At 43.9% G+C, this 27,911-nt stretch overlaps 1 protein-coding gene and 1 long non-coding RNA gene across 3 annotated transcripts in view; one reads left to right on the forward strand and one right to left on the reverse strand.

Moving 5' to 3' along the window:
- The window catches only part of LOC118312504 (nuclear factor of activated T-cells, cytoplasmic 1-like), a 109,173-nt gene that overhangs the window by 62,139 nt on the left and 19,123 nt on the right, over positions 1–27,911 (reverse strand). The window lies entirely within an intron of this gene.
- LOC118312531 lies at positions 63–4,323 on the forward strand. The gene is made up of 3 exons (XR_004794244.1): positions 63–73; positions 153–256; positions 4,086–4,323. It is a non-coding gene; the product is annotated as an uncharacterized LOC118312531 (long non-coding RNA).

Consider the following 27,911-nt stretch of genomic DNA (forward strand, 5'->3'; position numbering starts at 1 on the left):
GATTCTCCACACTGTTATTATGTATTTTGCTCCGTTTTTCTTCTCCTATGTGCTGCAACTTGAATCGGGGCAGGTAATAGCCGTAAACACTCATTTTGTGCGCACTCTGTTGATACAAGTTTACCTCACTGAGTCACGTTTTAACCCCGCAGCATCGGCGGTGCAGCCACAGACGTGGTTAGGAGTCATCTCGTTCGACTGTCGCCTTAATGGGAGCGGTGGCGGCCTTAAATGAAGAAGTCTGCGGTTAATGAAGGTAAAGTTGTGAATGGCCGCGGTCATTTCCATCCCTCCATCTGGCCTGAGTGTAGCACACACTGACACATTGTACACACACGGCCGCACTTCTCCTTTTCCCCTCCGTCAGTGTTTAGGTGCACACACACTCCGGCAGCTCACAAAGGAGAACTTGCTCGGAGCTATCTTGGGCATGTCTGGACACCGGCCGTATGTTTAGCTACTGGGCTTTTTTATTTCAGAGATTCCTCTTATGAACAGGAAGTAACGTACACATGTCTGGCGTTGTAAACCAAAAGGAGCAGTGGGCACTGTCACCGTCACACGGCCGTTGACTAAGATCTGTGTGCGGCGATGAAAAACAAAGAATTGGGGAAGGATCAAGTGCGAGGCTGTTGTTTACGTGAAGAGAGAACAACGGGTCGAGTCACGTCGTCACCGGTTTAATACGACGAGTGAGATTTAATCCACCACTTCAAACTATTCATTCATGATTTCCTGCAACTGTCCTTTAACACAGAGCCAATTCAATTATCGACACTATATTGTGTAGTGATGTTTCAGTGATGGAAGCTTCATGAAAATAAACCCGCTGTGAACAAAATTACAAAAAGTACAATAACGCCGTCCATTGCTTTTGATTGTCTACTTTAAGAAGAGCTCCACAAGGTGGGAATATCTGAACTTTTATCTTTTTTTTCTTCTTAAACTAATGAACTATTACTGCACGCCGTCTCTGCGGTTTTCTCCATGTCTGTTTTTTTGCTGACAGTGTGAGTTGTGATAAGAGCTCCGCCATGGGCACTGTATCTTACCCACATGTGCAGCTGATTCAAAACCTGTGGCCAATAACAGCTTCTATAGGTCAAAGACGTATGACCTATGAGACAATTTTCCTACACCACCTCCGACACAGATAATTACTCAGGGCGAGACGTCTGAAGAGGGCAATATTGTCAGTTTCAAACAAAAACAGTTTAAAAACTCTCCCTCTATGAAAATGTGTATCCATTCATTTCCCAGTAATGGTGATGGGATTATGAGGCGGATGGTTTCATTTTTCTTGCCTGTGAATGTCACATCCAGGTCCATTACATTGATTTAAACCCGAGCATATATGCCAAGGCCATTTTTTACTGCAGGGCTCTCCAGCTTGGCCGCGCTACATTAAAACACATTTACACAGTCCGGCGCAGCCAGGGTCCTGGTTATGCCAACGGGTCACTCACAAATCCGAGCTCGATCTCGCTGCGTCTTGAATCATTTTTGTCGACTAAACACCGAGAGTGTGATTTGTCACAGGCCGCTCGTTGTTTCCATTGCAAACAGCACCGCCTGGCAGGTGGCTCAGTGTCAGATTAATGTATTTCATTTTAAAGAAATATACATTGCTACTCAGCTAAATCCAAATCCATATATACAATTTTCAAAAAAGAACTGACTGGATAACAAACACTGGCTAAACTCAAGGCCGCGCGGTGCTGTGTGATTACAGGTGACGTTCCCTCCGCTGTCAGCTCGATTCCCCCCCAATCATAATGACTGGGTCATTGTTTTTGGACAAAGAAACACCCAAGAAATGGTTTGACATTTTGATGAGAAATAAGCCTATTAACGTCGCTGCGTGGTCCAAGAGAAGATCCTGATAACTTACATTTCTGTGCGTTTAATTATTGAGACGGGGGGCAGGGGGGGAGCCCACGCGCCTCGTCTCTATCCAACACCGCAACCTTGCGGCAACAAGACTGTAGGAAGTCGGCGGCCTCGGCCAACGAACACATTCCGGCACATTAAAACGAGATTTGCTGAGTTTATGAATGGATTTTTTATTTTTTATTTTTACCTTCGGACAGAGACAGGCAACCTGATTCAGTAGAGGTCTCCCTGTCCATTTTTTACCTCAAAAATTTAAACTCTCCATCATTATTGGTCGGATTGGCCTGAAATCTGCTTTGCACATTCACAATACCAAGAGAGAGTAAAAATACCCTAAAACTTTATGACCCCCCCCTCCCGCCCCCATGACCTTTCTTTTACTGGCACCGCATCAAGCCAACCTTTCAATTGTCAAATGAATCCGTATCTCTTGAGCCTTCTTGCTCATAAAACCCAATATTTGCTGTGTGCTGTCCTGCTCCCAGTAGGAGGAAACCTATTGATTTTGGTGACCTTTTTTCCTCGTGGCCAAACTTTGACCAACCTGATTATATCACTCCATCATCTACACTTTTATGTGGACTGTAAAAAAAAGCACACGCTTCGTTACTCGTACCCTTGCGGAGGCCTGCTCAAAGATTCAGCTTGTGTTGTTTTGCTGGTTTGATTGAAGTGATTTATTGGAAGGCCACTGTAAACCGCACAACGGTTTCATGGATTTCCTTCTAGATTTCCTTCTTGATAAATGACAACTACTGCAAAAATAAATGCACACTAGCCCTGGCAGTCCTTTACCAACCACAGTTCAAGTTTAATGTCTAGGAGTGTGACAACTGATTGAAAACAGGAGGACGTCAATTCAAGTCAGTGCCCTTCGATGCCTCTGCAGCGGACGGGTTGTCAGAGCCGGAGCCAAAACTTGAAGCAGGTCGTTTACACTGCTGTGATTCTGTGACCCGTCCTTGGTGTGGGTATCGACATGTCATAAAACGATTAAAAATAGCGAGATCCTGGCTTTCAGTCACACTCCGGCCTCTCCGCCGACAGTCCAGAAAAACAATAAACCTCGCCGCACATTTATGCGGAGGGGGGTCAACTGAAGCACAAACCACCGTCTTCTTCCTCTTTTTTTTCCCCTCTCACCCCCTTTCCTGTCTCTGCAGTCAATGCCTTCCTTTTTCACAGCCCCGCTGACGGGATCCCCTCTTCTGTTTCCTGCTGTTTGTGTGAGTTGCTTGGAAACCATGGCAGCTGTCCAGTTGGGAGGGATCTTTTTTCTTCTTTTCTTTTTTATTGGTGTGACTGGGGGGGGGGGTGCTTGGAAGGTTACGGGGTCAGCATATGGGTGGGATGCCTTTACAGCTATTATGTGGGCATTCTGATATACAGGTGAAAGTAACGCCCTGTTTTCACGCACTTCAAAGATCCCCTCCATTCACGTTTCAAAGTATATAAAAATAATCTGCTAGGCCTACTATTTCGTTTAAGATTGTTTACCCCCCAAAAAGTAAAAAATAAATAAAAAGCTGACCGGTGGAAGAATGTGCGCAACAAGATGGCTAGCGGCAACATCAGCGAGATGATATAATACAACTTTCACGAACTGCTAACCGTCTGCTGACACACCTGCCGTCCTCTCACGATGCTAATGCTAACGCTAACCGTCTGCGGACACACCTGCCGTCCTCTCACGATGCTAATGCTAATGCCAACTGTCTGCTGACACACCTGCCGTCCTCTCACGATGCTAATGCTAATGCCAACTGTCTGCTGACACACCTGCCGTCCTCGTGGATGCGATGCCTCTGCCTCACTGGACGTTTGTGGTTTCTTTGCTCTGGCACAGTTTAGGTACCGGTCATTTTGATTTAGCACCAGTATCGGTACCCATTATCAGCGAGGTCTCTGATGAGTAGCACTTAGTAGCTAAATACCCAGACATTTTACTAAAAGACCGTGAATATTGGACTTTATTAACAAGGTGGCCAGAAACACTGCTTCGTCTACTGGATGCGTGACGGGCAACACGTTCACTGTGTGATCTCTATTGGACTCCAAAGTTCTGACATCACGTTTCAAATTGGCCTCACTAGCCTCATTAAAACAATGCGATCTCTCATTGAGCGTTTCCTTCATCAGTCTTTCTGAAACAAATCTTCGAATGCCATTTTTGTTTTCTTTACTCTTCGTAGTTCAACCCTGCTCCACGGTCCTTTGACTCGCCCCATGGACTCAACTGGTGACAGAAGATGAAGCTGATGACACAGATTAACCATATTCAGAATAACCGATGGAGTGTAACACACCGGATAGGCTACTATTGAGTAAGACTCTGTTATAGAGCTGCATTTTTTCAGTTATTTGCACTGCTATAATGTCAGCCTTTTTACTTATTATTCCTGGAAATAGCCCAGAAGTTTCATTTCAGGCCTCAAGGAGGTCTGTGTTTAGTTTTCAATAAACCTGCAACCTCGAATCCTCATTTCACTTTAATGTCTTGCATTGTCTGCTCGGGTTGAATCTGATATAATAAAATGCCATCTAAGACCACATCATGATTCCTATTGTGTGACACTGACACACTTTGTTTAGCACGTGCACGCAGCAACAATATAAACCCTTGATAGAAAATGGTGTGATTCACCCCCATCTGTCTCTGATCTGACACGGGACGGGAATGTATCACATGAGGCATAAGCTCCGTCGTGGGGTTCAAGCGTGTGATGACCGAGGCCTCACGTGTGCATCGCTATCGGCCATAGATGTCAGGTTTAAAAAATCAGGCTGTCCTCTGCTTTTTTTTAAGGCTGTTACAAGGCTTCACAGCCGCCGCACACGTGTTAAATGTGTTCAACAGACACACACAGGTCAATTTAGAGCTTGTGTGTGTGTTTGTGAGTTTGTCCGGATGAAAAGCTCATCGGGTCAGAGTGACTCACTGGTGGCTGAACACCACAAACTAACATATTCATACGCACATCTTGCTCAAGGGGGGAGGGGGAACAGTTCTCCTTCGCGCTCAGTTCATTTTGCACCTTTCTAAACACACTGTTGAGTTGAAACCAGAGGTAATAAAGTGCCGCTCCGCAGGGACAGAACGTGCTGCCCTGCCGCGGATCCAAGTCTGAAGTCTTTCCCTTCCACCCCGCAGCTTTAAGCGTCTCCCCGAACCCCCCCCCCCGCCCCAGGAACCTGATCCGTCCGTGTGTTTTTCACATGAAACCCGTCAGCGGCGTTCCCGACCTCAGAAAGTGATCCCAATCAGGAGGAATACCCTGATGCTGCAGTTTGGACCCTCAGCGCTGAAACCAAATAGTATAATGGTGTAATGAGGGATTCCTCTCCAGGAACCATAGTCAAGGAAACCTGGCTGCTGCTGCCGCTGCTGATACTCTCGCATGGTTTATTACAGAAGCCCAATTTTAGTAAGTAATAGTCTCAATTTACAAATTACCATTTTGTATGACTGTTGGAATCTGGGATTCATTTTTAATTTTTTTTATATACAGTTCATTCTGGTGTTGTGGCTGCCAATGATACAGTCATATTTGCTAACCGCACTACAAATCAGCATTTTCAGTTCAGACACCGAGTCAAAAAAGGGGGGCGATGATTCACGAACCCTGGCCGGAGTCCGAGAGCCGAGCGTCTGTGGTGGAACTGTCCGGCAGTTGTGCGTGTGTGGATGCTGTGTCATTTGTAAAGTGTTCAGGGAAGAGTTTGCGGTGAGCAGCAGTCAGAAGATAAACAGGACACTGCCCCCGTCCTGTGCAAGCAAACCAGTGTATCCAGGATTAGCGCCGACTGGATTGACTTTCTATGGCCAGGGCGTGATCGTGTGCCCACCTGTCTCCAGCGACGGGCGTTCTTCTATTGACACGGCGTCCACGAGACGCGCTGGGTTCGGGCGACTCTCTGCATGCTGTGGTGTTTTCTAACAGGGCACGGCTGCAGCCGAATTAATTTGCGTGTACATACTGGGCACTAATTATACAGTGGGATGCTTGTTTAATACTTTTTCCCAAAGCATTAGACAGGATACAGTTTTTTTTCAGAGAATAAACTACTAAACAAATATGTAATTGTTTGTTTTCCTGCATGTGTATTAATCACCATCTTCGTACGTAGACTGCATAAGCAAGGTACAATGGTTTCCAGAGCATATGGTGTGATAATGCTTTACTCTATAGATGCACGATGGGTTTGGGGATTATGACGCATCCCCCCCAGTGAAAGATATGATATTGTGAAAGCCTGCGTGTCTTCATGGTCTGTTAGCTCGTGAGCCCTGGCAGCAGGAGGCAGTGTTACTCAGCAGCTCCCATGTGTCACAACCTTCGCCACTATCCACGTAGCTGCTGCGGCTTCTGGGAAACCGCCTGGGCCCCCGTAATCATCCTCCGGTAAAAAGGATCTCAGGAGCTGCTGCACGCTGCCAAAGAAAAAACTTGTCAAGCGTATGCCGAGAAGTTACTTGTACGAAACGTAGAAAGATACGATTTGTGCGCTGCGCCACACACACACACACACACACACACACACACACACACACACACACACACACACACACACACACACACACACACACACACACACACACACACACACACACACACACACACACACACACACACACACACACACAGGCATACACGCACGCCACAGGTTCGATTCCAAATGAAATAGCTCTCTCAACTCTCGCAATTGTGGCTGTATGTGTAAATACATCTGGACAACATAATTTCACACATCGTCACCTCCGCACACCCACTCTCACGTCTCTCCCCCCCCCCCCCTTTTTGTAAGAAAATAAAGCTCAGGTCTTGTCAGAGGGAATCCCTGCTACCCCAGCTGAGAATACACACTCCACACTGGCCCCTTCCACATAGTTCTCTTCCAGCAGTCTGAAACCGCCCCGACCCGTCGTCTAGAGTGACTCAATGCCTCGGCTTCCCGCACTTCCCAGAAAGCCATGCCAGGCCGTGAGCGATTGAGTGAGGAGATCTCCAGATGAATGAGATTTCCCACTTTTCTTTTTGTTGCGTCGGTCGGAACACATTAGTTTTGCGTCTGTGTGTGTGTGTGTGTGTGTGTGTGTGTGTGTCCCCTCGCTATTTACACATCACACGTTGAACCAGGTCTGCGTCTTCTGCCCCACATCAGGGTTCAGAGTGCAGACTGGCTGCCATTGTGGCTCCTTCTTCTTCTGTTTTTTCAAAACACCCAGACGGTTCTGAAACTCACAGAGCAAATAGGTTATTAAACCTCAAGTTATGGTTCCATGATGTGGTTTCGGAGCAATGTGGCCCTTTAGGTTCCATGTTGAACAAGGGGTTTGATGTAGGCGAACCAAACATGACCACTTCACTTCTGCTCTTCTTTTTAACCATTTCTGTGCCTTATATGTCTATATCTAAAGTACAGTGTAATATTGGTCAAGTGACCCATATTGAGGAGAGATGATTTGATGATTTGACACAAAGTGATGCCTATATAACAAAGACATTCATACTGTACACCAGGAGCAACTACTCGCCATCATCTGTGAGAATAACATAGAATAACAAAAGCTCCTTGGCTCAATTTCACATCTGGAAACAACTTCCCTTTTGACACTTCTCTGGAGTCTTTTTTCTTTCTTTCTTTCTTTTCAGCCATCGTGGCTTTTTGAAAATACCAGTACATCTGACAGTGATCTGTTCGCTTCATGCAATTTTTTACCTGCTGTGAATATGTCAAAATGTTGAGACTGGTGTATGTCACTTCATCACAATATGAAAATCCTATGATAAGACTCTGACGTTGAATGTTTCCCAATCTGTGGTTTACATTTGAACTTAAAGGGCCAAATTTGCTTCCATGGTTCCCCTGGTATCTCTACCAATGATAATTATTATATATTTAAAGGAGCTGTCACTTTATGTTTGTCTTTATTGACAAACGGACAGAGCTCACTCGAGTCAAATCTGACTAATACGAGTAGTCGTCAGTCAGGTTGTTTTGTATGATTATTGAAATAATGTATCTTGGTCTTTACATCGCAGGAGTAATATCAGTGACTGGCTGTAGATATCTGCAGTGTTTTGATTTTTTCACTCTAAATATGGACTCTCAAATACATGTGTTGCTGCTGCCATCTTCTGGGTTACTGGGGTATTGCATCATTACTTTCACTCTACATTTACATTTTTTTTGTTTACAGTCTTTTACAGCACTTACTTACTATTTAATTCCTATGACTAAGATAATTACTTAGTAAATATTTTATGTGATGACTTTTTACGTTTTTAGTCTCCAAAATGAATGTTGCATAGGATTTTAAAGGAAGGACACCATCAGGTTATGGAGCCTTGCACCATCTGGTGGACAGCACGGTCATTATCCCCTGTCACTTTAATATTTCAAATAAGTGAATATGGTTTGACTTCCCTCCCAGCATATGTTGATAGAAGACGTTATAATATTTCAATGTACAATTGCAGTCTTTGTTCTGGCACACTTTACCTCTGCTTGACTTCTATGGCCAGTGCAAACACACCGTCGAGGCCCCTGGTGGCTCCACTGCACGCCGAGGCCTCTTGTACAAAAAGCACCTGCGGCCGCAGACAGACTGAACTGTGTCTCTTCGGTCTGTGAGCGGACTGTACAGCGCTCGGCTCCCTGGCCGTTAACGCTCAGCGACTTGATGACACGGAGGGATACGGAGCCGAACGGCACATTCCACTGACGCACACTTGCGTGAAATACACGGGAAATGTGATAGTCATTGAAATTCATTTTTTTTTTCAGATATTTCCCTCCCGTACAGACATTTTGTGTCATTTAAGTAAATGCAGACCTGGTGATGTCATGCATGGAGACGGGGAGCAGGTCCGCCTCTCGGGCCCTTTGTATAATTCACATTGCACAATTGCCAAAATATCAGATATCTAAAAAAAAAAAGGATATGCAGATGTGAGGTAATCTGACCTACTGAGAAAATACCTGGAGAGGAGGGTAAACGAGAGGATAGGGACTTTATTATAAGTCAAAACTCTCATGGGAACATTCTTCGCCGTTAACACAATATACCCCATTATGCTGCGTGCACACGGACCAGATCAGGGACTTTTTCTCTTTTCGGTGAAAGCTGCCTTTTTAACTTTCAGCTAAATATAATGTGCGACAATTTCTTGCCTGTATCGGGGCCCGTTCGCCCCCTGAGTGACGACCCTCACGGGGGAACACAGATCGGTCTCTTCTGAAGCGACGCTAACTGGTAATGAGCATCCGTGTCCATCAGCAGCTGGTCTGATACATGACTAATAAACATGCGGCGGGCGACGCGGGGCTATTTAAAGGCCCCCGAGACGGAGGCATCGGAGAGAAGAGGGTCTTTTTCTTGTCCCGGTGTCAGTCTGTGTCAGCGACGGCAGGCAGCGTTCATTAGCATCGGTCACATCAGCGCTGTCAAAACGTCGTGATGGCAAACACACGTGCGCGCATGCACATCCAAACACGCAACAACCATGGGACACACACACACACAGACTATACAGCACTCTGCCGCCACCATGTGGAAAAGTTATGGCACAGCGGCCTCTGCAAGCAACAAGGGGATGTTGCTGGTCCACATCCACCTACACATGTAACCCAGAGGATTTGAGTTGGATCTACATTTATTATGTTTTAGAACTGGAAATACGACAGTCACTGCTTTATGTGTGTAAATATAGATTTACTGTATGTAACAGAATAAAAAGCAATTGGTGCGAAGAATAATTTGGTCAACTGTCACAGCTCATGTGATTACAGCCCTGGTACAAAATGTAAAAACTTAATTTAGAAAGGAAACGTTCAGTTTATCACGTGGTGTACTCTTCAGCTACATTTTGCACATTTTTTTTATTATTTCATGCTCTGATTCCATCGCTGGTGGAAGATGTACTCAAGATTATTTTCAAAAAGAAAAAGAACCAATATGTAAATAATATACTCTGTTGCAAGTACAAGCCCTGTATTCAAAGTTCTACCTGAAGTGAAAAATGGAGGTATTATCAGCAGAATGTACTTAGGTAAAAGTATTCACTTTGCAATGTTATCAATTACTTATGGAGAACTTACGGTCCTGAAAGATGCTGAATGCACACAACTAATTATTGTGTACTGCTGTAAAATAAAAATACACACAATAACACACACACACACATTACTATTTTTTTGCCAAGGACATTAGGGGATGAATTTACATGTGTTATCCTTATTTGTGTATGGTGCTTTCCTGTCTAAATAATGAGAAATAATAATTTCTTGATTAATCGATTACTTTTGGTCCATAAAATGGTGAAAAATATTGATTGTGTTTCCCAAAACTCAAAGATGATGTTTTGTTTTGCCCTCACACCAATGATATTTAGTTTAATAATATGACCCAAAGTTCTTGTAATATAGTTAAATATGGGGAAAATTTGTAAGAAAAGTAAACCATGATAATGTTGGCGGCGACTGAAAAGCTCAAATTTCAGTTGAGTACTGTCAAGATGAAATTGTTCTTGAATATAATCAGCACATTTCACACTTTAATTGTAAATTGCAGTCTTCAGGGTGTCACTTATCAGCGTGGTTATTTGTATTATTTCTTTATTTTCTAATACAAACACATTTATATGTAAATTGTGTCTAAATAACATTTCCCAAATTAATTATTTTTGCGTTGCGTTGCGTTGCGTTCAGGTGCCAGGTCTGGGGTGCAATCCTTAATTTAAAACAAGAGCCAACGCAGGCGTTGACCTCGTTCGTTTATTTATTTACTCATTTTAAGAAAATTGCTAAATGTCAAGTTTGCTTTGATTGCAATAGTTCATTAAGTCTGCGAGCGCAAACAAGAGTAAATCATGTCATTTTTTTTTTCTTTTCATGTTTTCATGAACATAGGAGCTCCAGGGTGTGGTGTGAGCACGCCTGTGTGTTTACTGTCACATGTCACCAATTAACACAGACTCGCTGCTTTTCAATAGACAACATTTTTTTTAAATTGGTTAAAGGTGATTTCTCTGTTCCAACATTCAGAACAGGCTGCAGTCATTTGTCATTTTCCCTTTTTGACGATTTGTCTAAACCCAATAAAATCAACACTGCGGGGGCAGCGACCGTACACATCAGCACACAATAATTCACCAGAATGATTAGCGACGACAAACCACAGAAGGATATTACTTTTGACCTGCTCATCATTTGCACCGTTGTTATGATTATGACATATAGTCTGTACTTACTCCGGGGGAAAGCGGCGTAATCAGGCTACTGGTGTAATTAAATCAACCTGCCCGGGGGTTTTATTGACTCGCTAATATGGCCAATACAATATGACTGTTATGACCTGCCGCTCTCCAGACATCCATCCCTACATGTTAGCCGAGCAATAAATGCCTCCGTGGAATTAGACCATAATGTATGGAAGCAGCCGGATAATGATGAAGCACTGGCTGGGAGGAAGGTTATGCACACATACACACGCACGTTGTCATGTACAGTTATTAACTGGATAAAAGGGGAAACCCAGTGAATGTCAGTAATTACTGTGCGTTTGTTATTTCAGCCGCAGAGATCTCAATGTACGATGATGTTGAAAAATCGTAATCTCGATAATCGATAATTCAAGGGAGGCCTTGAATTATCGTTCGCCTCAAGGGGAAATATTGCAACTCAATGACACAAATAAAACAAAGATAAGGAAATAAAACTGAATGTTAGTGCAAAGACCAAGGAGCACAGAGACACTGAATCCACATATATGCTCCACTACACCACCACACTGTGACTGGTGTCATTAAGGCCAAGTAACACAGAGGCTCTTATTTCACACACACACACACACACACACACACACACACACACACACACACACACACACACACACACACACACACACACACACACACACACACACACACACACACACACACACACACACACACACACACACACACACACACACACACACAGTATACTGTATACTGTTTTGGAATACGTGCTGTACAAAACAATGCTGCTTATTCTACTGTCTGTCAGTGGACGAGGAGTGAGGGAGCAGCAGCCTGGCGCTGCCCTGACACCAGTATGGACAGAATCTGTTGTATTTTCGGAAAAAGTTCATCCCTCTCATCTAGACCCCCCCACCCTCTTTTTAACTTTATCTACCAGTGAACACGTCCTGGCTGTACTTGGTCATGATCGTCGGCCATTACTCAAGATTTTCAGGACAGTTTCTGCTGAGAAGCCTTCACTCAGCAGGTTGTGTTAAATTACAGTGGGTCCAGAAATCAGAAGTACGTCATAGATTTGCCGGCGGGGTGAATAGGGTCTAAATCATTGAGACATAGTTCAGTAATTAAAGTTACGTTCAAATGCTATTTTCAAAGCAATGCTGCTTCTTTAAAAAAAAACAGTTGTTTTACAGCTCCTGCATGTTGGGGGACATATGATTTGGATGTTTTCAAATGTCATCAACCGGGAAGGCACACGAACCCCCTTCAAAAAGGCTGAGGCCTGGAGAGTTCCTGAAGTGGTCTCAGACTTCTAAACCATGCTATAAGTTCACAGCAGGTGGTTTTGACCAGTCGAGAGCCACAATCGCAAAGAATTATTAAAACAAGGCTATATGAAAAGACATGTGATGCATGAGGCTTGTCTTGAGCAAAAGGAAAAAGTAAAACTAAATGAATAATAAAAGAGAAAAAAGAAATAGGATACTGAAAGGATATACTCCGTGTTCATGGCACACAGGCAGCTGGGAGGATCCTACGCTGGGATGATACTTGCACGGAGCGTGTCCTCGCTCTTGTTTTACACAATAGCCTCTCACAACTGTAAAAAAAAAAAAAAGCCCCTTTGTGTGGTGAACGGTACACTCTCCTCCCTCATCACTGTGAGATCGACTGTGTGTGTGTGTGTGTGTGTGTGTGTGTGTGTGTGTGTGTGTGTGTGTGTGTGTGTGAGTGAGTGTGTTGCATTAAGGAGAGTGAAAAAAAGTGCTTGTGTAAAAACAGATTGAAAGCAAAAGTGACAAAAAGAAGAGCGACAGCAGAGGAGAGTGGACAGAGACAGACTCCTCCCCTTTTTCTCTCCTGGAACTCCTCAACAGGAGATCAGCAGGCCGACACTCTGCACAGTGCAGCGCTTATTCATGTATCCAAAGCTAATCTGTAACATGATTAACAGTGGAGCAATTTAGAAAATAATCTGTCAGCATTCAGAAATAACACTTTTTAAGTCTTAATCATTATGGGAACGAAAAGCAGGGGCCGAGCATGACGTCAGTTCTTTTTTCCTCTCGGTCAGCGTTAGACCTTTTATGTGACCGGACCTCCGCAGCCGGGGTCAAAAGTCAAACTGCAATTGATGTCACAATGCGAACATGGCTATGTCTGACGCATGATTAGTTAGATATGTACATTTAGATAATGTGCTTGTCCCCTAATCTATTAGGAGTCGCTCCTGCCCTTCGCCCCCCCCCCCCCCCCCCCCCCCCCCCCCCCCCAGGACCCTAATGCACTCCAATGTATTTATGGTCAATAATTAAAAGAGGGAAAAGCGTGCATTAAAACCAGTCTCTACTTAACAGATCTTAACTAATGAGATTAGGATAATGAATAGGCCACTTTACCAGCTTGGCCCCGGCACAGTGGCCGTTTCGCTGACAGCTGCTGGATATGACAAGGTTAGCATCATAAGCCTTTTCCTGCAAAGGGGGTTTAGGGGCACGGATTAATGCCCCAGGAACAGTGAAAGGAGGCCAGCCTATTCATATAAATGCAGTAATCCAGGGCCTCATTTGGTTTTTTTTGCATTTCATAATTCTATGAAAAAATGAGTGGCATTTTGTTTTTGCAAACAGAATCGTCAGGAAATGAGGCGCTCGTTTAGTCAAAGATAAAAAAATTTTTTTTTAAAAAAGCTTGATTTGTGCTCACCGGGACGTGAAACAGACTTTTTGGGGAAAATGAAATGTGTGAGGAACAACTCATCGGCACTGCGAGCTGCTCCCTCAGCGCTCCATCTCATCCCTGGTTCTCCAAGAGACAAAACAAGAGAGTTACAAACATGATCTGACTTCTGCACCATCGATTTCCCCCCTTTCCCCTTACAGCTTTTTCAGCTATGGCTAAAAAAAAAAAAAAAAGGGGGCTGCCACGCATGTACGACATCAGCTGTGAATAATTCAGCACCACCAAAGGTTAATTTTCAATTTGCACATGGAAGGGTTGCCATTATATATTGACCTGCAAATTGTATCTTCCCTTTAATACCCTATCATTTCATTTCGGGGGTCCCTTTGTAGTTTGAACCGGGGCAGGCTGTGTTTGGCAGTGGCCATCTGTTTATTATTTAGCAGCCAGACTGCATTTTGGGGTAGCGAGAGGGGTAGCAGGCGAACAGCGCTACCTGGCCCCGGACAGGGTCTTTACCGGTCTCCCCGGACCCATTAAAATCCTGTTAACTTTGATAATCCCCGGCAAGAACTTGGCCTCTGTGGACCGCTGAGCAGGAGAGGAATACTTTAATGTGCCTCTGTTTAAGAGGTCATAACATCTTGTAAAGCGGTCTGTGGCGGGTTGCCGAGGGTTACATAACGACACCTGAGAGAAGAGACAAAGGGCAAGTTGTGGAGGCACGAATATGATTAAATGCGTCCTTTTTCTCTTTTTTTTTTCCAGCGGGGGAAATTCTCCCTCTTTCCCTCCGTCTGCTTGGTTGTGAGTCAGCGGTGTTTCACACGGAGTTACATTTCTTTCATTCACCCTGTCATGGCGATGTCTGCGAAGGAATCCCGCTTCACACCATCTTTCTATACGATCTCTCCAAATGTGGGCAACTTCCGAACGAGAGCTGGTTGGCAAGATCGGAGGGAAGGATGCAGGCCTACCTGAAGCCCCGGTGAAGCTGGGACGAGCCTCGCACATCTCCTGCCGCGTTTACTCAGCCGAGCCACCACGGTTGGAGCAGGAAGCGGCTTCCTCGTCGTCAACCGAAAACAATATTAACACAGGCAGAAACTAAAACAGTTTGTTTTTTTTAAATCTTCAGGGACTTAGTTATTACGCCATGACAAAACGCGTTTGTCCTTCACTTGCCTTCCCTCCCTTTCATTTCCATCTCTCCATGTTTGTCCCCTGACTGGCTCATATTAGGAAAGACCTTCCTACTTGACTTTCAGCTACGAATCAATAAGACACGAATGCCACTTCAGAAAATATAGCAAAGGGGAAGCCAACGGCCTTCAATAGAAAACAACAGCAGGGTTCGCTTGTTCAAATGCTTTAAAGGTGACAAGGGAACATGTTTTCGTGACCCTTCTTCATTCAAATGAAAACTGCTCACTCACAGTATCGAAAGGTAGAAGCAGCGTGGTTTTACATGAATGTTTGCAAAACCTCTGAGACAGAAGACAATACAAATTTGCACCCTGGCGTTATTTGTGCGGAATTAAGGGCTGGACTGTTGCTGTAGTTTCCATTTGTCCCAATCCACCAATGTGCAGACAACAGTTGCTTCCTGTTTTGTCTGAACACCTTTAGGAAACAAAGTCTTCTGGATTTTCCCTGTGGGCTTGTTTGTGTGTGATTATATTCTGTATCTCCTTCCCTGTTGCCTACCCAGTACGCCATCTGTAGGCCCGTCACGATAACTCCTTTTTGTTTCACGAAATATTGCACCATTGTCATTTTGAGACCATTTTTTCCCCGTACTGAATCATGTATGATGAATCATCCTGCAGTTTAGGACTATTGGTCGTTGCGCATGCAAGTCCTACACGATTTGTGTTGCTGCTGAGAGAAGTATTATCCAAAGTTTAGGCCTCAGACAAAACCAGCAATTTGAAGACATGGTGCCTTTTGCAAAATACAAAGAAATCCATAATTTCGGAAATTTTATCGACCAAACCGTCAAATGTTTAATCATACGACGAGAACAGGGGAGAGGATGGAGGAGGCGAGACTTGCTGTACTGCTGTTGACGTTCATTCTTATGTCATCGGACACAATGGCTATTATTGCGGTCAATAAAAATGATTGAGTTCAAATTCGTATATTGTAGGATGAGTTGACAACGTAATCGAATTTTCTTTTGTGTCCTGCCAGACATTTTGTTATAAAAATGTTTTACCCGTTGTCATAACTTCTGAGATGGACAGATTTCTCGACAGGCGCGAGTCGGTGGTTGGTTGAGCAGGGCAAAACAGAGAAGAGGGCGGATGCTGAAGTTGCCCCCTAACAGGTGTTGCGAGGGCTCCGGCATTAACACCGACACCTGGCCTGAAGCCCCCGAGAGCTCACGCTGCACAACACTATTAGTCAGCGATGTGGTTCACCGATAGACAGAGTTAAAACTGGCTGCTGCCGCTTCAGAGAGAGAGTCAGACACTTATAAAAGAACAGCTCTCGCTTTTTTGGGGGGGGTTTTTTGTTGTTGATGTTGCTCTACTGATAACATTTTATCGGTCGCTTTCAAAGTCACTCGAGTGGATATTTCAAAGCGAGCCAGACATTCTGGGCCAGGAACAACTTTGCGAGAGCAATTTCTCCTCCTCGCTTGTGTGTATGAAAATTTAAATTCCTCGCTCCTCGCAATGGGAAGCAGAGGTTGAAACGAGCCAGAAACCACCAGCATGTGCGGACGGAATTCCTGCACCCTTCTGGTGGCGATTACCAAGAGGGGGCAAAAGAAAGGGGGGGGGGGGGGTATAATGAGAGCTGTGGTGGCACTGCCCTCCATTTAGTGTGAATCTCAATGGCCTGCAGTCAAAACTATCAGCTCCCTTTCATGATCATCTACTGTACGACGCACTGATAATGCAAGAAGCAATAAGGGGATGGGGATGCTTCTTTTTCTTTCTTTTTCTCTTTTTTTTAAGTAACTGCGAAAATGTGTTCAATCCACAGAGAGCCATTTAACATTCCTCTGTAAAATGGCATCGGAATGGAAAAAAAAAATGACCCCTTTTCTTTTTCTTCATCCACAACACGTGTTCGCTCCTTTGATGCCTGAAGTGAGCACAGACTGATGAGTATCGAAAAACATTTGAAGCCATTTCACATGAAACATAGATTTTAGGTTTTCTAATCTCGTCTGTATGTAAAAAAAAAAAAAAACAATAAAAAAAAAAACAAGGACCCCTAAAAACCAGACAAAGTAAAGAAAAGATGAAAAAACCAAAGGCATTAAATCAAATGTGTGGTTTTAATTAGCGAGGGCTCTAAGGGTCAAGACAATGATGGCTTATGTCATTGACGGCAATTCGCTCGTTTCAAATACATTGATCAAAACACATGATTAGTTGAACCTGACTAAGCAGTCGTCTCGTCGCTTTATTGGCAGCGCCGGGCCTCCAATTTTTCATGTTCAAAAACACAGCGAGTGTCAGCATCTTCTCCTCAGAGTGGCCCGCGAGATACAGAGGGGAAACACGCACAATGACAATATGGACAGTCTTGCCTTCATTTCTGCCTCTTGGACCATTGTGCTCCTCTCCTCGGCTAATTGCATCAAGCCGGACCTCCCGGACCCTCAGAGTGAAAAATGATCCATTGATTAGACTGCTCGGTCATTAAAGGGACATATTCGAGCACGGGGCAATGGCTATAGGGGGTCAAAGGTGACAAAAGGTTGCTGTTCAGAGCAAAGCCTCCCTGCGAGAGGGCACGGCAACTCCCTTTGTGATCCTTCATTACATTAGAGTTTAACTCACGCCTTCTTTTTCCATCAGGGGGGGGGAGAACAGGAGCGTTTGTTCAGCACGGAGAAACGGTGGTTAACGGAGTAACAGGAAGAAGGAGTGAAGGGGGGGGGGGGGGGGGGGGGCGATGTGATGTGGGGGAGATATAGAGGGAATGGGATGAGACAAGAGATGAGATGAGGGGAAGGGGAGAGGATGAGAGAACGAAGCCCGGCTGTGTGGAGGAAGATTTCCTGAGTGTCACCGCGGCCCCAGATTCCTCCCCACTCCTCCTCACCAGAAAATTAAATATTGATCAATCTCACAGGCCCACTAACAATGAAGGAGATAAAGAAGAGTATTAAAGGAAATAAATAAATATACACTTGTATCACCTGTCCAAGCCTGGAGGAGGAAGTGGGGGGGGGTAGGTTGAGGACGGGGGTGGGGTGTGTGTTTATTGGTGGGGGGGGGGGGGGGGGGGGGGGGGGGGGGGGGGGGGGGGAGATGCAGGCCCATCCATCAGACTCACCCTGAACATGGGAGCGGCGTGGCTTTGGAAGGTTTGCAGGACCTGGCAGACACAAGAAGAAGGCTGGGGTCTCCTTCATCGGGTTTCTTCTGCAGAAACAACCCCTCATCTCAGATCGGCTTTAGCCCCCGCGCTCAGCCTTTTAAATAATTAACAAGGCGCACACTTTCCTATAGCTCTGCTGATGAGGGATCTGCATCTCGTCGCTGTCCCTTTCTTCTCCCAGGAACAGGGAGGCACAAACAACAGGCTTTAATAAGTGCACAGCTTCGGCCACAGCGACATATACACTACGTCGAGACATTGCGTTGTAAGTTACACAGTTTGATCCTTTAAAAAAAAGGACCACACAGAAATGAGAAAAGTTACCTTTACAAATGACTGAAAGAAAAGCCTTTCAGAATTATACCATTTTCTATTTTCAAAGAGATATATATATATATATATATATATATATATATATATATATATATATATATATATATATATATATATATATATATATATATCATCATCTTTTCGTGACGTAAGACAGAGTTTTCTGTTTTCTGCTTCGTTCACATTGTAATCTTTGGATAATAAAAAGAAAATCTGAGAGATGCATTGATTTTCATGGACAGCAGTGATGTGTAAATATATTTTGACTACTAAATTAATCTCCAACTATTTTGATAATCAATTAATCGGTCCAAGTAGCAGTAGTCAAAATTCTCTGATTTAAGCTTCTTAAATATGAATATATTATGGTTTCTTTGCTCCTCTGTGATAGTAAACTAAATATCTTTGGTGTGTGGACAGATCAAAACATCATTCTGGGGGTTTGGGAAACACAATCATAATTTTCACCATTTTATGAACCAAACAACTGATCGATTAATCGAAAAAATAATCAACAGATTAAACGATTATCAAAATAATAATAGCCTTACATGTAAGCATTGTGTCCCACACTTGAACAACAGTATTCATGTATAAATATGTATGTGAAAATCAATAACTTCATTTCATTTTCTCTATATACATATTGTTCATGGATTTTGGCCATCAGTTGTCATCATCACCTTATTTTAATGAACTGACTAAAATAAAGCTGAGGAAAATGTAAGATTAGCATTACATAAACCAGTAAAGCTTTCAAGATTACATTTTTTTAATTCAGCTTTTGACATTTTTACACCGAAGCACACACGTTATAAACGTTGGACTTAACTGAGTTTTACGGGGTTTATTGATTCTGACTGTATTTAATAAGATAAACATCACCAATCATCACAAATGCCTGTAAGGATTTCTTCTAACCCAGTTTATGCGACAGTGTCCCTGGGAGCTCTTGTGCCTGTGACTGATCTAAACAAAAGACCATATTACTTCACTGAATAATGAGACATTTGCATTTTCTACGCAACAATCCCCCAAACAGCTCTCCGGCTCCAGGTGCTTAAACAAATTATGAGGGGGGATCTTCCTCGCCGATCGACCTTTGCTGACCTCTTATATCGCTGATATTTATTACTGTCCTTTCTCCAGATAACGTTGTGACTCCACTGCGAGTTGAGGTGTGTGCATGTGTGTGTGTTTGTGTGTGTGTGTGTGTGAGGGGGTTAGTAAATCCTGGAGTGGAAGCAAGCAGGCATCTGGTCATAAATGCCACTGCTATAGGATTTCCACATAAAGAAAAGCGGTGCAACAGCCTCTCTATCCTTTCCCACCTCCCCCGTTGCTACAGTCCCACCTCCCACCTCCCTCCTCCTCCTCCTTCTTCTTCTTCTTCCTCTTTCATGCCCCCCCCCCCCCCCCCTACTCCTCCCCCCGCTGCCGTTCCACTCATGATCCGGAGAGATGTTATCGCTCCATTTAAGAAAGGAACAAACAAGATTATACTGTAAGTTATCCTCGATTATGGCTACAAATCTGGTGCTGGTGCGAGGGTAGGGGAGTGTGTGAGTGTGTGTGAGGGGGAAGGTGGGAGAGTGAAAGATGATAAAGTAAACGGAGTTGCTTTTCTTTCCCTCTCAGTCCATCTCCTTTTATCCGCCAAACAAACAGATTTATGGGATAGAGAAGAAGAGCCTTTGTGGACAGTATATCTTTCAAAAACAGTCAGGCCTTCTGGGAGGAGGAGAGAAAAAAAATGTGACACTGACATATGTCTTCAACAGCTTGTGCTTTTTTTTTTGTCGTGTGTGTGTGTGTGTGTGTGTGTGTGTGTGTGCTTGTGACTATGACATAATCCCTGACAGAGAGTCAACACTGTGGCGAGCTTGTCTGAACCAGAGCCAACCTGACGGAAGGGGGGGGGGGGGGGGAGAGAAAAGAAATAATGAATAAAAACGTCAACCCTTTCGATTGTAATTTGAAAGGCTGTTGTAAAGGCGTTCTGTCGGTTCAGCCGCGCTGTGCTCCCACGTCTCGGGGCGACACACACTTTACATCTGTGCCTCCTGGCTTCTGACTGGGGCCCGTCACAAAAACGACAGAGCAGAAAGAGGGGGGGGGGGGAACGACACCTAGAAGTCTATTCATGTCATACAGTAGAGAGCGAGGGGGCTTTCCCCCCGTCTCCTCTGCTGCTACAACCATCAATTTGGCTCTGTGGTGGCCAGTCAGCCCCTTCTCCGTCCCAGCTGTGTTTGACACTATTTATCTGCTCTAGTGAAGCAGATCATTTTTGATTATTAACCTCCCACCCAAAAGAGAGAAAAAGCTCCCCCGAAAAGGTTAAGACGCAAGATGACAACCTCGCACGATTCCCGACCGGGCAATCAAACACTTGACTGTTACAGCTGCAGAGCCACTCCATCAAATCTTCCTTTCAAAGCACGCGCACACGCGCACACGCACGCACACACACACACACACACACACACACACACACACACACACACACACACACACACACACACACACACACACACACACACACACACACACACACACACACACACACACACACACACACACGGTCCAAGTCCTTCTTTCTCACTCCGTCCCTCAATATGTTTTCACCCACATCGCCCCCCCCCCTTTCCTATTTGACTCCCTCTCCATCTCCACTGCTTTCTTGCTATCGTTTCATCTGTCTCTCAGTCTAATCTTTGTCTTCCTCCCTCTCTCTCTCCCTCCCTCCCTCCCTCGCCACCCTCTGTCTTCATCTCTCGCTCGGCTCTCTCGGCCCATGTGTGCACCCTGCCCATTAAATTACAGTCCTCTCTGATAAAAGGTTGAACTTTCTTTGCCCACTCATGTGGATGAAGAATCTGCCAGTGTCCTGCTGTTCCAAATTCCTGCCTCAGAATATTGAACGCACGCATGCACACACACACACACACACACACACACAAATAACTGTAAGAACAGTGAAGACCCTGCTCTGCCTCGCCGTTAACATTTATCCCTCTCACTTAAAGTGTCACACAAATGCGCGCGCACTCGCACCAGTCATACATATGCATGCGTACGTGCCGATGATGTATTTTTGTCAAGCCTGTTTACCCCGCTGCTTCAAACCTGTCCCCATGACATCTTCATTCTATACACACCGGTGCCATTACGCCTGCCCATCCAATAAATTAAGCCCATTTACTCTTCTGAATTATGTTATGTTTATTGATGCTCATATAATTTAATTTCACACAAATTCCATTAAAGATTATGCCCTCTGTCACAGAGCGGCGGCTTCCAGGAGAGGGGGAATCTAATCGGGTTATAATGGATCTGAGACATGCATTACAGTTGGGACGCACACACGGCGCACACAGCCACACACACACAATTGTCATCTTAATAATGCAGAGTCAAGCAAACAGATCAATGGTTCGCTGCGATGATGCTGTCAAACTGCACTAAGTGACAGGAAGCTTTCAGAGCGCACTATCAAAAGGAAGTCATCTCTCGGGGATCGTACTGACTTGTGGCCCCGCGGGGAATAAAATATGACGCCTCGGTTGCACAGCTGTGTCAATAGTCACGCACACAGACACTCGCTCAAATACTACATGAAAGAACCCAGGATATTATATCCTCTCCTTGACCCCCCTGGACAAATAGGTTCCGTTATTAGCATTGTAAGCCCTAATATTTGCATGGACTTGGCATTACTGTCGCCAGCCCGGCAGTTCATTCTATATAATCAAAATCAATCAATCTTTTTTCTGGCTAATGCAAACATTTTCTTGGTCACCTGACACAAGAAATATTCCTTCATTTTATCACAGATAAAGTTCATGAAACCCCTGGGAATTTGTGAACTTTAATAGTGACGGATGTGACTGTAATTTTGAGTGATGTTCACTAGGGCTGCAACTAACGATTATTTTCATAATCGATTAATCTGTCGATTATTTTCTGGTCCATAAAATGTCATAAAAGGGTGAAAAATGAAGACTGAGTTTCCCAAACACCCAAGATGATGTTTTGTTGTGTTCACACACCAAAGATATTCAGTTTACTGTCACAGAGGAGCAAAGAAACAAGAAAATAGTCACATTTAAGAAGCTGAAATCAGAGAACTTTTTCTCCGTTAAAAACTACTTGAACCGATTAATCGATTATCAAAATAGTTGGCGATTAATTAAGTAATCAATCGTCGTTGCTTTTAGAAAATCTTTTCTTTTTTTTACAGTATCAAGTTGTCGGTGGGATAATGATTCGAAAATCCTTTGTTTGTTGTACAATAAAAATGTGATTTGCTCGTCCCTTATTAGGAGTACCAACCACTGATCCCCCATCATGCAACAATTAAAACGCAATAGTAATAACTGCAATTAGGGGCCGGTTGACAGTCGTGACGTCTGAGGAGCTTCGCGTCACCACCGCTGAGTCATCGCCCCCCCCCCCCCCCCGACCATAATCTTCCACAACACTTCCTGTTTGCCTTTCTTTGTCACGACGACGAGCAAGAGCTTAGTCACAGCGAGAACATCAGACGAATAACGAAAATAACTACATTCGATGATGCCTTCTTATGCCTATACCATGTAATCTGCCATTTAAAAGATATTCTTCCTTTTATGATGTATGACATTTCATCTATTAAATAAGGTTTGGAATATACAGTAGGCCTGTGTGACTATAACACCGGTTTGTGCAGTGACTGTCTCTGTGTTCTTAACTCCCATTTTTCTCCTGCTTACACCTCCCTGGTAAAGTGACAGCCTTATTAAGAATAAGTTTCTCCCACACCTCACAATAAGCCATTTGTAAGGCTGGAGGTGGAGTTTATCAAGGGCCTGTAATAAGAGGCATGTAGCCCCGGTCCACTGTGGCTTTGTCTTCATTTACCTGCCTGTACATGTGTTGTATTCAGGATTAATTTGCTGCTTTGATGTATTAAAACGAGCCGGAGGATTTCCAGTGGCACGCTCCCCAAGGTGGACGCCTTTAAAAGGAGCTTTTTCTTCATTCCAGCACTTAGCCTTATTACAGATCCCCAGACTGTCCAATTTTAAAAAGAAATATGCCTCCCAAATAGCAGGATAATTGTTTTTTTCTTCTTCTTTTGTTGTAAATTTATTTTTTCCCAGGCAATTCCTTCAAAGGTAAATCACACAACAAGGCAAGCAAGCTGGATTTTTATGAAAGCTGAGCAGCGGTGATGCGTGACAGGCGGAGAATGGACTTTATTTTTGCTAACAAGTGAGGTCTCGTTTCAGAAGGGATTTATATCACAGGGTTCTGCGGCACAACGTCACACACGCTAGCATCTCCGTGTGTTCCTCTCTCCCCATCATGAAAAAATGATATTTGCAGCGATATCGCCTGTCATGATAACTGCAATAACAGATGCGAGGATGACTAAACAAGCAGCAATCCAAACACTCACTTATCTGTGTACATCTCTCGGCAGAAAAAGGTTTACACAATTTCAAAACAAAAACAAGGGCAGAGGCATCCATAAACCGAATGTGATGACACATCAAACCGGACACCAAACAGAACCGTGCTGTCACACACTTCCTGCTGCTCTATTTGTTCCGCTCATGTGTTTATAAGACGCAGACACAAAGACGAGCGGGGTCGTGGCGCTCCACACGGACAATATGTGGTTAATGCTGGACTGACAAGTTAAGGTTGACTGCTTTGTCTGTTTCTCGTGCTTTTCGTTGTCCTTTTTAAAAAACAATACCAAGTCCATTCAGAAGAAATTTAGACTTCGATCTCGTTCTCCTACCCGTCCTGCTGGAAGCACTCGTATCCTAAACCTCCACCCCACTGTGGGCTGCAAAGCCAAAACACTCCCACTTGCTAATGCAGCTCCCCGTCCGCCACTTCCCAGAGGAACTGACAATTGTGCAGGCTGATTTCTCGACCTTTAATGCCTCTGTGTGAACATGTATTAACCGAACACATAACACCATTACCCTAACACCATGGGGTTATTTTTTTTTTGCTGATACATGATATCAACAGTGGTCTTCATCACACACACACACACACACACAAAACAATAAAAAAAGACAGCTTTTGACCAGTCAGATGTTGTTTAGAGGATTACATTTATTACATGTAGCTGTAAACTGCCTGCTCTGATCCTCTGTCACAGCTACATGACGTTCAGTGGAAGGGTTATATCTGGATGTATTATAATCCTTTCCTCACCCTGCTGTGTTAACATGTTGCATTCAACTGTGGGGTTCATGTGTGCAGGCAGCAATAATGATGATGATGATGATACTGGAGCGGCAGATATTCCCATCATTAACAAAGTCCTGTCACTCGTACATACGTGTACAGCGCTGGCTGCATTGCATTGTGGTCCACTGAGGCCACTGTAGCTGAAGGGACTGACTTTTCTAACAGCTGGATCTGTCTCTGTTTCATTGGTCTTGAAAAACATCTTGTGCCATAATTGTGAAATTGAAACCAAGATGTTTGCTATTGCTGGACAACCATTTTTCTGCTGTCAATTTGCGCACCAAAATAAATCTTGTAAGTGTGTATTGAGGGTTGTTACTCACTATTCTCGGGAAAAATTATGATACAAAAGTATAATTTCCTTTATTTTACTCTTTCAAAAAATTTAATCTGGAACGTTTACAACATGTGTCACCTTCACTTTTAGTTTGCTGCGTCCTTTGATTGTCCAGCTGCCAAAATTCAGATGAGAGAAGAGGAAAGTTTGAGCAAAATGTTAATAACCTCATTCGAGAAGCCGTCACTTATGTGACTGTTCCCTCACAGTGATTGGCCAACGATCAACAAAGAGTGATTGAGTGAACATACAGACAGTTCAAATCTCCTTGGAGAAGGTAGCCCTTAAAGATGAAGATAGCAGGAAATGCTCTGGACTCAAAAAAGGATTTCCTTGTATACAAAATAATCTGGGACTAGCTTCAATAGTATTATTTTGAATAGTTAGTGCCCTTAAAATACATATCTATGTTTTGTTAGCCCTCATATATAATACTGATACATTCAGAAACACTCAATGTTACCGTTTCTTCTACATTGCAATGAATCCATGCTCCATCATCCAGCTTATCAGCCTGCCAGACAGTGGGGTTAAACTCAACAAACACAAACCTTTTTACCCAGCAACTCAAAGGTGACACACAGAGCGTAATCTTTCCAGCGGGGTCATCTATAATTGCTTCACATCTGCATTAGTTCATCTACCACAGCAGGTCAGCGTCAATACACCTGGGCCCGGCTCTCGGTTAACAGATGCTGCGTGTTGCCCAGCATGCCTCGCCTTATGCTTCACGCACTAGTGGATACAGATGCGCGTCGCCATGGCAACATCATTCATCTGCAAATCTCACCGGAAACGTATCTAAACCGCCCTTCAACCACCACCACCACCTCCACCGCCGCCGCCACCATCCCAATCAAACCTAATTATACCATATTGCTTTTCTTGTCCAACAATAAGGACGGTTGCTGGGGGTGGGGGAGAGGGAGGGATTTAATGTAATTATTGAGACACTTCTTTCTCTGCTTGGCGTGGCAAGAGTGAGATGCGCCGTGATGGACGCCGCTTGTCAAAATGCCTATTGATGAAGCGCAAAAACCCAATTTGCAGTCATAAGGCAACTACCTTCCAATTATGTTGGTGCAGGCGCATTCCTCAAGCCCAGCAACTCCAATCCTTCTCTCTTTTCTGAGTGGCTAGACCATTGCCCTTGGCAGACAGGTACCAAATGGGCTGCTCTCTGCATGCTGCCTTTAATGTTTTATTGATTTGCTTAGCATACACCCCGATTCAACTCACACACTCCAACACTATTGCCCTTTGTACTCACAGCCTGACCTGCCCCACATGAAAATTACGTTATTGAAATATGTTAAATGTGTCACCTCCCCCCCCCCCCCTTCCTTCGCCACAAGAAAATATCTCACCTACTGATGGATCTTTCAGGGGCTAGCAGATTGGTAATATTAGATCCCCACCAGCTTAATGACTTCTATTACTACAATTCCATCACACCCTCAACCAATCAATCATATGAACTAGGTAACATATCAAAGCCATGAATAAAATCAAAAAGGGGATTAGAAGATATATTTTCCAATTTTCATGTCACTCACAAAAAGAAGTATGAGAAGTGGGTTCGACGGGGAACTCCGGAGCAGATCTGCGCGCCACGAAAGAACGAGATACCAAACAAATATTTGAAAAGAGAGTAGCGACATTAACGAGCAGAGAAAGTGTCACCCACGCAACAAAGAATGCAACTACTCCCGAGACTTCAGTTTTCTCATCTCACTTAATAAAGAGAGCACGCAATCATCATTCAGTTGACTACAGGATCCAATTACCTCGATGTGAAGATGGTATCAGTGAGCAACAGAACCGCACAAATATTTCTTTTCTAAATCCTATTAAAGGGAGAACAATGATTAAATCTAACTTTTCTTTTGACCTGTGAGCTGAGTTATGTAGAATAATGTGTGTGTGTACTTGGTTTAAAACCATTGTTGTGAGGACATTTCGACTTTGTGAGGACCTCACAATTTCAAAAGGCTGTTTGAGGGTTAGGAGAATCGGGTTAGGGTATGAATTGGGTTAAGGTTAAGGTGAGGGGCTAGGGAATGCATTATGTCAATGAGTGTCCTCACAAATATAGAGCGACGTGTGTGTGTGTGTGTGTGTGTGCCTGGGTACATCCATGTTCACATGTTAATGATGAATATGTGTCTGCCATGTCCTCCGACTCCCCGAGCAGAGGAAGGGACCCTCAGACAGAATACACAACAGGGACGGACACGGCTTATTCCCAGACAATGTCAATAGCTCAAGGGTAAAATCATTTGTCACCGCTGCGAAAAAATCCCTCTAAATGTATACATTTATTATTGTCGCGCTTTAATTGATCGCGGGGCGCCAAGAGAAATACCAAGGGTCTGTAATACTCGCCTATCTCATTTACAAATCACACTTCACGAGGCTTCAAGGACAAGTGGCGCTCCTCTAAGAGCAGAGTGGAAGAAATATCTGTTTCAGGCTCTCAATATAAAGTTACACATTAATCTGGCTGTCTTGTGTTAAGCAGAGAGTCGTATTACAGAACACCTAACAAAAGGTTAATCAGTCACAGCATTATCTTACATGTTTGTTTCATACATTTTCATACATAATCAACATTCCTGTCATCCATCAGGTAAAATACGGTTGACCTCCATAATTAGTGTGAAAAGTTTTTGTTTTTTGGCAACTTGTAGTTTTAGCAAAGAATAGTCAAGTAAAAATAATATATTTTTGAGTGTGATCAATCAATCTGTGCAAAAAACACAACAAACCTGAATGGTGGGACATTTTTTGTTGTAGTTGAAGTTAGTGGGAACAGATTTCTT

This window comes from Scophthalmus maximus, chromosome 1, assembly GCF_022379125.1.
Source record: "Scophthalmus maximus strain ysfricsl-2021 chromosome 1, ASM2237912v1, whole genome shotgun sequence".
Classification (NCBI taxonomy): Eukaryota; Metazoa; Chordata; class Actinopteri; order Pleuronectiformes; family Scophthalmidae; genus Scophthalmus; species Scophthalmus maximus.